This window comes from Triturus cristatus, chromosome 4_1 (assembly GCF_964204655.1).
Source record: "Triturus cristatus chromosome 4_1, aTriCri1.1, whole genome shotgun sequence".
Classification (NCBI taxonomy): Eukaryota; Metazoa; Chordata; class Amphibia; order Caudata; family Salamandridae; genus Triturus; species Triturus cristatus.
Genome location: NC_140585.1, coordinates 610,104,362 through 610,117,784, shown reverse-complemented (window position 1 = coordinate 610,117,784; position 13,423 = coordinate 610,104,362). Strand labels below are relative to the sequence as shown.

Below are 13,423 nucleotides of genomic sequence, written 5' to 3'. Positions count from 1 at the left end.
GAAACACCAAAGCTTTAAATTCAATATACCAGGCTTCCTCTATCCCAAATTGTATTGATGGATTGCCAAACAAAGCTGAAGTATTTGCACAGGCAAGACAGCAGTTTGTTTCTTAGAGACGTTGGTATGAATGCTTCGTGTAGTATTCATTTCCATCCTTCAATTATATGCATTTACCTTATTCCATCATAATCAAAATGTTTTTCAATTTTTCAGTAAATAATTTCAAATGTTGCAAAAAATAATAGTAATTGTCCTCTCTATCGCCTTTCACCAATGCAGACTCCCGTTTCCCTGCTATATGATATCAATGAGGCAGGATTCCATCAAGGCACACTTCAGAATGGCTGCACATGCTCCACCTGTCTATTGTATTTACATACCGGTGATAACGTCGCTTGTGTCCCTTAAAGGCACAGAAACTGCAATACGTTGACCAAATCACCATTATTTAAAGAGAAGGGTGAAGCAGTCCTTTGTGTTCCTGCAGGCTCGGCCCCATGCCTACAGCTGAAATTCACAAAGTGAAAACTGACTTTCAGGGAAAACTTCCACATGCCAAATGGACAGCAGCCATATTAGAGCTTCAGTAGCACAACAATTGTTTGCAGTAACAGTTGCAGCTCAAACATACTCATTCAGGTATTTAATAAAAAGGGTAGGGAAGCCTATTTCCTGCCTCTTTCTCCATGAGCGGCAAGAAATCACAATGGGGACATCTAGAGTCACAACTCCATTCACACTCATGATGTCCCTTTAATATAGAGGTCTTCAAACTTATTCTCTGAGCCCTCTACCCAAAATGTTTTGAAGTCAGGCCCCCCTCCAAAACTTGAATGAAAGACTTGGGGGAGTGAGAGAGGCACGTCTGAGGGGGTGGATCTTATAAGATCATTTTAATGGGTACTTTTGCAGTAGCTCATAATCCACAGTAAATATGAGACTTCTAAAAGGGCAAAGACATTTAAAAATGAAATCGACAAAAACACTAATCCTATTAATTGGGGTATTTTAAGCTCCTCATATTCCTGGGCTCCAGTGCAAGTGCACCTTCTACACTAATGATAGCTGTGGCCCTAAACAGCAGGCGTAGGACCTGTCAACCTTGGCTTGTTTCCCCCAAACTATTTGCCTTCAGACCTACTGTTTTTGCTGGCCTTACAACTCTGCACACTTTATCACTGCTAACCAGTGCTGAAGTTCTTGTGCTCTTTCCCTAAAGTATGATAACATTGGCTTATACCCAATTGGCATAATTACTTTACTTATAGGTCTCTAGTAAAGTGCACTACTTGTGCACAGGTACTATAAATTAAATGCTACTAGTAGGCCTACAGCGCTGATTGTGCCACCCACTTATGTAGCCCTATAAACACATCTCAGGCCTGCCAATGCAGAGCCAGTGTGTGCTGTTTAAAACTGCCATGTCGACCTGGCAAAATAAATCTTTTGCCAGGCCCAAACTTTCTGGTTTAATGCTTACAAGTCACCCCGAAGTTAGGCCCTCGACAGCGCCAAGAGAAGGGTTCAGTGTATTTAGAAAGTTGGACATGTGCTTTTAGGTTTTATATGTCCTGGTAGTGGAAAATTCTTAAATCAGTTTTTCACTACTGCAAAGTATATTTCTGCCCTAGGATAACATTTGAGTTGCCTTATTGCATTTTGTAAGTGTAATTTCCCAGTGGGAGGAGGTCACTGGTTCATGTGTGGTGTCTCTGGAATCCTAATTTAAAATCCTAAATAATGGTGAAGATGGATTTTAAATTCCAATTTTAAATTCCACTTTTAGAAAGAAGACATTTTCTTGTCTTAGCCATTTGGTGCCTGCAGCTTGTCTCTGATCACACGACGGTGTAGTTGGCAGTTGGGCTTGTGTATTCCTCCTAGACAGCCACACACAATTGGAGCTTAGGTGTGAGAGGAGGAGCCATCGCTGGAAGGATGGGAGGAAGGAGCTGGGCCCAGCCTCACTTGCACCTGAACAGGCAGTGTCCTACCTTTACACAAAGGACCTAACAACCCTGCACTATCACCGCAGCCAGCTTGAAGGCAGGCCAGGGGTGTCAAGAAATTCCATGAACTTCAAAGCCACTGTCTAGAAGCTTCTCCTACTATCCAGAACCAAGGACCAGGGGATAAAAGAAGGACCTCAGACACCACCGCTTCAGTTCACTTCTGGACCTGTGGATACTCTGCCAGGATGAAGCACTCTTGTGTTGCTACAAGGACTGCCACTCTGTTGATCTGCTACTCTGGAGGAGCTGCTGCCCTTTTGTGCTGACCTGCTGCCCTCTTGCCTGAGGAAGAAGAACTGGACCAGCAACCCATCTCAAACCCAGGACCCCAGAGTGCCTCAAAGGGCTCATTTGTTGGCTTCCTGATCTGAGACTCGGGGGACATAAAAGGCTCACCAGCAGATCCTGGACCAGTTTTTATTGAGGTGGTGGACCCTTGTTGTGGCTCAGCAGGCTCTTAAACCAAGCTTTTGATCTCTTCATGACAGTGAATGGGCCAGGTTGCACCAGAACTGTGCTGCCCACACCGAAGTTCTGCATGAGCTCCCACCAGCCAGTCTCCTCACACAGCAACCAACGCTGCCACAGAGGACTGCCATAAAATTAGCCATGTAGCGGAGAACTGCTTTGGAGCGTTTGGCTCATAAGATGAGCCTTAATGAGCTCGACATCAAGACCAGACTCTGCCTTTCAGGCCTTGATGTCCAGCTCCTCATGTCCCACTTGGAGATGTTAGGGTTGCCTGAGTGGGTGTGACTGATCACATAGTCCATGGCAGCCCGAGAGGGTAGTCAAAAGGACCTGGAGCCTGGAAGAATGACTTAGATGCCTGCCAAAAAGAAGAAGTGCAAAGGGCCTGGGAAACCTGCTCCTGGAACTCCCATGGCCCGAGAGGCGTCTGAACCTAAGTGGCATGACCCGGAGTCTATAGGAGAAGATGTTGCAGCCCTGAGGAAACTACCTGAGCTGGCCTACTGGCAGAAGGAAGGGGGTCCCACCAAGGAGGAGTTCTGAAAGGTATAGAGGGAATGCCCTACTCTTGTGGACCTATGACAGCAGACCAATTCCCAGGCAGCTGGTGACAACCCTGGTGTTCAGCTGCTTTACTGGGAGAATGGCCTCCTGTATAGTGAGTCTAAGGTTCCTGAGCCTGGTACAACCCATTTGTTGGTGGTCCACCAGTTCTACAGGACCTTCCTACTGGAGCTGGCTTATGATGTACCTACAAAAGAAAACACAAAAGGAGGTAAGGCAAATATCAGTCGCAAATTTTTACGAATATGATGTGTAGTTACAAAGGGAGCACAAACACTTTGTTAAAACTGCCCTCACCCACAACAAGTTGTGGCGTGCTTCATCATAGGGCTGCTATTGAACGCCTCTGCGCAACCCAACGCTAGAGGCGGAGCAATAGGGAGGGGTAGACAATACAAACACTTAGAAGAAGGAAAAGAAAAGAATCCTGCAAAAGTGCAGATAGACAGTGATTTAAAACGGACTATGAGATATCATCATATTAATTTTATTTCTTGATTCCCTAGTCAGGTGTAAAAAAAGGGTATTGAGATACCCTCGGATGATGGTGGTGTTTTAGGTCCAATACTTATACCTCTTTGGCCTTTGAAGTAGGCATTCTTCAACGGATTGTCTTTGTAGTGCACAAGTTCTTGTTCTGCCTGGTCTTGACACCAGACACACTCCAGGGGGGTGGAGACAGCATTATTAAAGGCGAGGCACAGCTCTGATCAGGTGCAGGCAACAGCTCCGCCCACCACGCCAGCTCAGCAAGGCCCATCAGCCTGGATATGGGCCATCAGGATATGCAGGGCACACCTCATCTCCCTATATGTGGCTGTCTATAGTGAATACACAAACAGGCCCATGTCAGTCTAAACTAGACGTTGATTCCACAGGCAGGCAGAGGCACAAGATGATTGAACAAGAAAATTCCCACTTTCTAAAAGTGGCATTTTTAATACACAATTTAAAAACCACCTTCGCTAAAATATCCTGAGGTCAGAGAGCCCAAACTCTAAATCCCTAGCTGTTCCCAATTTAAAGTTACACTTGCAGTTCCAATGATAGCCAATGGGAAAGCTAGTCGTTGCAATAGTTAAAAGCGAAATTGGCAGTATTTCACTATTAGGACATGTAAAACACACCACTACATGTCCAACCTTTCTCATACACTGCACCCTGCCCTGGAGATGGGGGTACCTTGGGCCTACCTTAGGGGTGCCTTACACGTAGTAAAAGGGCCTAGCAAGTAGGTGCACGTGCCAGTTTAACACGGCAGTGCAAAACTGCACTCACAGACACTGCAATGGCAGGCCTGAGACAAGTTTACAGGGCTTCTCATGTGGGTGGAACAACCAGTGCTGCAGGCCCAATAGTAGAATTTGATTTACAGGCCCTGGGCACACAAAGTGCACTTTACTAGGAACTTATAAGTAAATCAAATATGTCAATCATGGAGAATCAATCATAAATACAATTTACACAGAGAGCTTATGCACTTTAGCACTGAATAGCAGTGGTAAAGTGCCCAGAGTCCTAAAGCCAACAAAAGCAGGGTCAGACAAATAGGAGGCAAACGGCAAAAAGTCAGGGGATAAACCTGCAAAAAAGGGCCAGGCTCAACAACCTTGTGAAGTGAAGGTGGGAGCGAGTTCTAACATGCTTTAATTTGTGGAGTCTCTTGAAGCATCATGATGACACATATTTATGATTTTGAAATTAAATTTAAGGATGCTGAGTTTTAGAAGGTGTCCTTTTAATGGATTTAGAAAAATGTTGACACTAGGTACAGTATGGTTAGCTATTACTAATAATTATTCTTTTATCATATATACTAAATCTGTGTGTCAGCCTATCTTATGCTGTGTGTGATACAATTTTGAAATAAAGACTTACATATTCATAGTGCTTTCTGTGACATGCTGTGATCTCATAGTACTATAAATAAACAAGGCACTATTCCCCACTGCACCAACCAGGATTCAGTTCTGTGACTTTGGTCTCACAAAAAGACATCTGCAGTGATCGCATTTACCAATTGACGCTCCATAATACAAAAGAGTACATTTCCCACCAATTAGTTTAAGTTGTATTTATCCTTCATTAATGCGTGTGCAGTGCTTTATATGCTGCAGTTTTGAAGGTGATAAAATCAAAAAGATACTTATAGAATATTTTGTTGTTTTTGTAGTGGAGAGGTGTGGTGCAGCGGCCAGGGCTGCTGACTCTGGAGCGCGGTGCTCGCGGTTCGATCCTTGGTGCTGGTGGCAGCTCAGTTCAGCATCATGTGACTCTGGGCAATAGCTCATTTAATTTCCCCAACGGCCCCCAGCTCCGTAAAACCCTTAAGGGAGGAATATGTTTGCGCTTTACAAATAGGAATTATTATTGTTTTTAGCTCTGTCTTTGACCACACCACCACAGTGCTCAGAGTCACAGTTGCCATCCTTTTTTATGCACTTCAATCAGTTCCTGTAAATGAAGATGGCCTGGGAGTGCGAACAACAAACAAAGTCAAACTTCCAGGCATCTTCATTTACTAGTACTTGCTGAGACATATTACTAGTACCTGCGGAGACACAGGATTGATTGATTGATTGGGGTACTTATAGAGCGCAACTATCACCCTACGGGCATCTTGGCGCTTGCATTGGGAACCCGTCCTGGTTTTTCCCTGTAAGATAACCCGTACTGGGCATCCCCAAGGTGAAAGCCAGGCATCCCGCCGCGGGGGGCCGTTGTGGAGATTAAGCAGGCTTGTTGCCCAGAGCTGCATAGTGTGAACTCGTGCTTAGAGTGGGCACCGAAGCGAGAATTATCGAGTCCGTGGACAATTGGGTTCTGGACCCTGCCGCGTCGGGAATCGAACCCAGGTCCCGGGCCTGATCTCTGCTTCAGGGTATGCCTCCTCTAACCAGTGAGCTACAGGGACACTGCTACAGGAACCTTAGCGAGGCGTGGCCCCACTTTGAAGACCTCTGCTTTAATAGATTGCAACTGTAGTTCTTACACCCCTAAAGCCTGCAATTCTTGTACTCGGCAGACTTTACGAGTGCAAAACCCTTTCACACATAAGGCCCATGGTCCTCACTTGTTTGCCTCTAGACCTAAATCCAGATTAATAATTTCAGTGTTAATAGCAATATATATGGGGTCTAAAATGCGTGGAATGGTTTTATCATCCACTAAGCGAAAAAGCAAAATTTGCAGAATGACAAAGGTTCTCTTGCTCACCGCCTGCTGATATTCCGAACACATCCCTCCCTGCATGGCAGTTACCCCAGGATGTTTAAACATGCAATTAGTACATCTTTCTAAAGAAATATCCAATTTTGCTCCATAGAATTCTCAGCTGTCATTCTTTTACAATGCTACATTTCCCATAAAATGTTTTTAACAATCTTCACTAATGAACTCTAGAATCACAGAGAGATGCATTCTCTCTAAGGAGGGAAGTCTTGGGCAACCAGTGTAGATGTACTCCCTGCCATCTTGTTCTTATTCCCACTTCTAGTTTCGCTGAATTTTTTGATTTTGGTAACAGTTTGAGGTGCCGCTAGTTCATTGGGGAAATGCACGAAATTGCAGTGCTGAATTTGAGCCGGTGCCGTCCTGGTGCTTTCCGGTGCTCAGCACCGGCACCTAATCCTCAGCACCGGTGCTTATAGCACAAGTTGAAAATCCAACCTTTTCGGACACCAATGTATACAAACATATCCTGGAGCTCTCAAAATCCATCTCACTGAGCTCAGCTGCGGAACAGACTGACCCAATATGTGTAGTTAAGATGTTGGTGAGCACACTGTTCTTTTCTGTACCTTTCATTGTTTTTATCCATTTCTTCATTCGATACCTTTGACCTATCGTCTAGCACCTAGTATAATAGCCAGACATATAAAGGACATTTAGGGTCCAGTCTGAGCTCTGTGTACTCTTCAGCTTTAGCGCCATATACCTATTTTCTCCCTAATGACAGCACACTTCCATGACATCCCATCTGCAAGCAAAAACTTGAAGATATTGTGGTGATTGGTTTGTAGCTACCCTGGGGAACAGTCGGAACAACGTGGGCAGAGCCATGTGTATTCAGACTACGCAAGCGTAGCTATGCTTGCCTTAACCACACATATACCTTAGGGGAGAGGATGTAGCCTTACGGCTAGAGCGGTCGACCTCGAAGCTGGGAAACTGGGTTCGAGTCTCGGCAATGATGCTCAACATCCTGTGATTCTGGGCAAATCACTTTAATCTACCCATGCCTCGCAAAAATGAATGTGTACATTTGTAACAAAACAGGTGCTCATGTAAAGCGCTCAATACCCGAAGTCTCGGGTCTAGTTTGCGCTATATAAAACTCTAAAAACAAAAAACACGCATATGCGTGGTTAAGGCAGTGCACAGTCTAGCTGCTGGAAGGAACTCGGAAGCAGGAAGTCCTTGGACCTTGATGGAGGACACAGTGAGGTAGGGGGCTTGGTTTGGGGTAGTTTGTATGGCTTTGAGGGGTAGTTACAGGGCTGGGAGGTCAAGGGACGTTTTCAGGGCTGGGGTTGTCGGGGTACTATTCAGGGCTGGGGAGGAAGGGTGAGGTGGGAGCCGGTCGGTGTAGTATTAGCGCAGGGTCAGGGTATTAGGCCTTAAGGCAGGGGGAGGGGAATGGCTAGTCAGACAGTTTTTAGGGCTTCGGGGATGGCAGGTATTTTTTAGGTTTCGGGCGGGGGGGTCTGGTAGTTTAGAGGGCTGGGGGAGGATCGGGGTAGTGTTAGAATCCGGGTTCTCTGGTTGGCACAGGTAGGTACTTGTGACAAGCAGGGAACCTTTCCTCTAGTCAGGGTAAGGGGTTACACTACTAAAACAACCCCTGCTCACCCTCTTGGTAGCTTGGTGCGAGCAGACAAGGCTTATCTCAGAGCGTTATAGTTTAAGCATTTGTGAACACATACAGTAACCAAGTGACAAGGCTACTTTCTACTGTGCTCAGCGCCTGGCATCTTTTCACTTTAATACCTTGCATTATTTCAAGCGTTTTGCTTCAGCACCTTTTGTGCATTTTAAATCTGCCTGTTATATTAAAAATTGTTTATTTTGTTGTGTTAGCCTCCCTCATGTTTTAGCCCATTACCTCATTGTGACTTCACGCACCGCGGTTTCAGCGGTCTCCCTCAGGGTGGTGTACCGGCGATTTAGGAATACTCAGGGGCTTGAAGGGACGCTTTGCGGGCACCATTTTGTTTAGCGCTCTAGTCATCCGGGTGACGCGCTAGCGCTCTACACAAACTCCATCATGGACACGCGCAGCGTTGACGTGCAGCGGAAGCGCCGTAATCGCGCCGGAGTCACGCCAGAGTCCAGCCCGTCTGCGCCCGTCCGCGCTAAGGACGGGCTTGGGACCGGGCTGGACCCGACCTGTGTGGGAGAAGGTGGCTGTAGAAGGGGTAGGTTTGAGTATGCCTATCGGGAGATGATAGCTTATCGACCTCCTTGGGTACCATGTCATTTTACGTGCCCCCCGGAGGACCGTTGTGATACATCTGCTTGCTGTTGTCTGCCCAAGTATCCTTTCCCGTCAACAGAGTCTGTCGCTAACATCAACCCGCCCAATGATCTGGCTTCCTCCTCCGTATCATCGAGTGAGACTGGCTTTCTTATTAATGCCAGATCACTGGTAAAGAACAATATAGCCTTTCATGAATTTGTGGCCGTGAGAAACCCGTCGTGGGTTTTCATCACGGAAACCTGGGCCACTGACTCCTCTGGGCCCGATCTGGTGGATGCTATTCCTGAGGGCTATGCGCTAGTCAGGTTGGATGGGGTGGGTCGTAGGGGAGGAGGTCTGGGGATTCTATATAAGAGTTCCCACACCTGCCGGATCTCTACTTTATCCGCCCCCGCAGACCCCTTCCAGGCTCTATACTTCACGATAGCCTCTCCTTCCACTGCTCCCTTTTCTGGTATATTGATTTACAGACCTCCAGGCCCGAGAGCGGACTTTGGAAATATCCTGCTTAATCTCCTAGTGCCCTACTTTGGCTGTGCCCAGCTTACGGTTCTGGGAGACATACATTTCCATCTGGACAATGTGGACTCCAGAGAGACGTCCTCACTGGTGGAATCTCTGTCGGCATTTGGTCTTCAGCAAGTAGTTACCAATCCTACCCATCGGGCAGGTCACATTCTTGATGGGGTGTTCAACGATGAGAGGCTGAAGACAGAGATTCCAATCCCGCTGGTCTGGTCCGATCACCTAGCGGTCCCCTTGAGGCTTCAGACCTCTCCCCCATATACTAAAATTGGAGGTCCTGGTAGGAGGGAACCAAGGCGTAACTTTAGGAATATCACTAACGATACGTTGGTTCCTTTCATTCCTAATATATCCGCCGCCAGAGTAAAGGATGTTAGCCAGGCGGCGTGTGAGCTCACTGACTCGATAGCTATGGCGGTGGATTGACCGGCTCCGGTTTCTCTCCGCTACTCTGCAAGAAAGACACCCTCAGCCCCATGGTTTTCACAGTCTTTGAGAGTGCTAAGACAGGGTTGTAGGAGGCAGGAAAGATCATGGAGGGCAAGCGGCGAATACAAAGAGGGAAAAACATAGACTCCTCCTTAAGGGATATAAGGCTCAGGTGATTAAAGAAAAACAGGAGTATTTTTCCAAACTGACTTCTGCTCTCACCTCCCCCAGAGATCTTTTTAAAATTGCAGACTCTCTTTGCACCCTGCAAATGCCTGATCCTATTTCTAGCTCTCAGGCTCTTTGTGATAACATAGCACAATTCTTTCATGCCAAAATAGCCGATATTTACTCGGCCCTTGCCTTGCAGAGAGCAGTGCTGAGCCCGCACCCGTCGGCTGTTCCTGCCGGGGGAGAGGGTGGCAAAGTTCCGTCTGCGCACTTGTTCCATTTCCCTCCGCTCTCTCTGCAACAGCTTGATGGGCTGTTGAGTAAGACCAGGTCAGGATCCCCTTTGGATCCCTGCCCTCTTAAAATCTTTAAGGAATGTCGGCAAACGCTTCTGCCTCCACTTCTGACCATTATGAATAAAGCAATACAGGAGGGTATTTTTCCTGCTCTGTGGAAAAGTGCTGTTGTGAAGCCCCTTCTTAAGAAGCCCTCTTTAGATCCGGGAATTCTCAAGAATTTTCGCCCTATCTCCTTGCTTCCCGCTCCGGCGAAGATGCTTGAAACGCATCTTAATGAACATCTTACGGCTTTCTTAGACAGCTCGGGCTGTCTTGATCAGTCCCAACATGGCTTCCGGAGACATCATAGCACGGAATCAGCCCTTACTGTAGTGCTCAATAACATCCGCACGGTGGTTGATTCTGGCCATACCACTCTTCTGGTCCTGTTGGATTTGACAGCTGCCTTCGACACCCTATCTCCCTCGGTTTTGATATCTCGCCTTAGGGAGATTGGGGTGGAAGGACTGGCCTTGAACCTCTTGGCCTCCTTTTTAAATCAGAGGGTACAGAGGGTCAAATTGGGGGAATTTCTATCTACACCCCTTCCTGTGCAATGTGGGGTCCCGCAGGGGTCGGCTTTAAGCCCTACCCTTTTCAACATCTATGTGACCCCACTTGCCAGGTTAATAAGATCTTTTGGGCTGGAAGTGGTATCATATGCAGATGATACCCAAATCATGGTGTCCCTTTCCCACTCGGTCAGCTCCCCTGTTCTTAGGTTCAGGAACTGCATGGAGGCAGTTTCTCAGTGGATGATACATAATTCACTAAAACTTAACGGGGAAAAAACCGAGGTCCTCATCTTCGGCAGGAATAGGGACATCTGGTCCTCGGAGTGGTGGCCCCCCTCCTTGGGAGTCAGTCCCACACCTACTGTCCTGGCTCGTAATCTAGGAGTGTTGATTGATCCTGTGCTATCCATGTCTCAACAGGTTAACAGGACAGTTTCCACCTGCTGGGGCATTATCAGAACTCTTAAGAAGATTAGACACTATTTGGCGCCGCAGGCCTGCAAGCAGATCGTGGTTGCACTGGTCGCCTCACGGCTGGACTACTTCAACGCCCTCTACTCCGGCATCAATAAGAGCCTTGTGCGGCGCCTATAAATAGCCCAAAATGCGGCAGCAAAATTTGTGTTGGACGCCCCCAGGACTGCGTCAGCCACAGCTGCTAGAAAGAGCCTTCATTGGCTACCCATCCAAGATAGGGTTGTTTTTAAGATCCTTTGCATGACCTTTGTGGCCCTGACTGGCAGGGGGGCAGAAGGAGTGAAGGATTTGTTAGCGCCCTATGTCCCTAGCAGGAACTTGCGTTCCCAGGGAAGGAATCTACTCTCAGTTCCCCGCTTTCAAAAAGATAAATGGGGAGGGAGAGCCTTTTCGTCACTGGCTCCTAAACTATGGAACTCCTGCCCTATTGAAATCAAATCCCAGCAGAATCTCCCTATGTTCCAAAAGGCATTAAAGACGTGGCTCTTTGCCAAGGCCTATCCGCAGGAGTAGCTCTGGTCTGTTTGATCCTTTTGTTAGGCGCCTTGATGCCTTCGGGCTTAGTTGCGCGATATAAATTCTTATTCATTCATTCATTCATTCACAACACTACAAATGGACACCACACAGGTATTTATATTAAAAAGTAAGGATTCTTTATATAGGATTATCACAAGACCATTAAACGATTAAAAATACACAATACGGTTGCTTAGTTGGTAGAAGATTGCTTAGTTTCTCTTAAGTTCTTAAATGCGACACTTTAAGTCAATGTACCTTAGATGCGACACGCAGGGCAACGAAAGTGTTGCAGCGATGCAGATGCGTTGAAGTTCTTGGTGCAAAAGAAATAAAGACGGGATCTTCCAGATGCGTTACGCTTCTCCGATGTTGCGAGAAGGCTCGACTCGATGCGTCAGCTACAGCGGCGTCACCCTTGACGAGATGCGACGACAGCGGCCTTGGCAGCGGCACTCTTCTCTGATGTTGCGAGACGCTTCCGCTCGATGTGATGTTGCAGCGGCGACATCCCTTCTGCGAGATGCGACGACAGCGGCTCCGACGGCAGCACGCTTCTCCGTGGATGCGAGGCGCTTTTCTGGATGCGGGGCAATGCGACAGCTACGATGGCTGCGATGGCGACACGCTTCTTCGGCGTTGCGAGACACTTCCGGAATGATGCGAGAGGCTTCCGCTCGATGCGATGCTGCAGCGGCGACACTCTGTGAGATGCGACGGCAACAGCTCCGACGGCAGCACGCTTCTCTTCCTTGCATCGCACTTCCAGCGCCTTGCGACAGGCAGTCCCTCAGAAGGCCCAACAACAGCAGCAGGCACTTCCAAAAGACTTTGGGGAGCTGGGGGTGAAGTCCACTGGTCCTGGGACTTCGTTCAGGTGGCAAGCTCAGTTCAAGCCCTTGGAGATCTTTTTCAAGCACATGTTGAAGCAAAGTCTTTAGTAGTCTTTCTCCTATCCTTCAGCAGCAAGGCAACCACTGCAGGCCAATCCCCCAGGTCAGGGACAGTACTCCTCCTACAGCTTTCCCAGTTCCAGCAGGATCTCCTTTCTTGGGAGCAGGGTCCCAATACTTATACCCCTAATTCCTTTGTTCCTCTGGGGTTGAGGGGCCTTTGCCCAGTCCAAACCAGTTCTTGAGCACTCTGTTGACATGACTCTGCCTTTCTATTCAGGGTGCAGGGCAGAGACATCAGCCGCTCCGCAGGAGGTGGAGCCAGCATTGTGGTAGCAGAGCACAACCCTATTCAGAGCCCAGGTGTACTCCTCCCACCCATCTGACTGCCAATCTTCCTATTCACCACCAGGCTACCTAGCCCTGCCCCTCTGGGTTTCCCCAGCCCTGTCACTCACACAACCAGACAGGCAGATAGACATCATAGCAGAGGCGGGCTGAAATGGTCAGGCAAGCAAATACCAACTTTCTAAAAGTGGTATTTGCAAACACAGAATATTAAAATAACCTTTACTATTATTCTGAGTTCAGGCATACTAAACTCGAATTTCTACCATGTTCCCTGGGTCTGTTAGGATCATAGAATGTAACAATTCTAACAGCCCATTCTGGGCTATGGAGAACATGTAGCCTTACAATAGTTAAAAACGAAAATGGCTGTAATTCACTATTAGGACATGCCACACACATCAGGGCTTGTCCTACCTTATGCTTACAATGCACCCTGCCCTTGGGCCTACCATAGGGGTGTCTGATATGAAGTTAAGGGAAGGTTTAGGGACTGGCAAGTGTGTGCACTTACCCAGTCAGCATGACAGTACCAGACTGCACGCAGGTTCTGCAATGACAGACCTTAGATACATTTTACCAGGCCACTTCTGTGGGTGGCACAACCAGTGCTGCAAGCCCACCAGCAGCATTTGTATTTACAAGCCCTGGCACTCCTGGTGCACTTTACTGGGGTCTG

The 13,423-nt window shown here is 47.5% G+C and overlaps 1 protein-coding gene across 2 annotated transcripts in view; it reads right to left on the bottom strand.

Moving 5' to 3' along the window:
- The window catches only part of PPFIA2 (PPFI scaffold protein A2), a 1,995,062-nt gene that overhangs the window by 1,801,394 nt on the left and 180,245 nt on the right, over window positions 1-13,423 (bottom strand). The window lies entirely within an intron of this gene.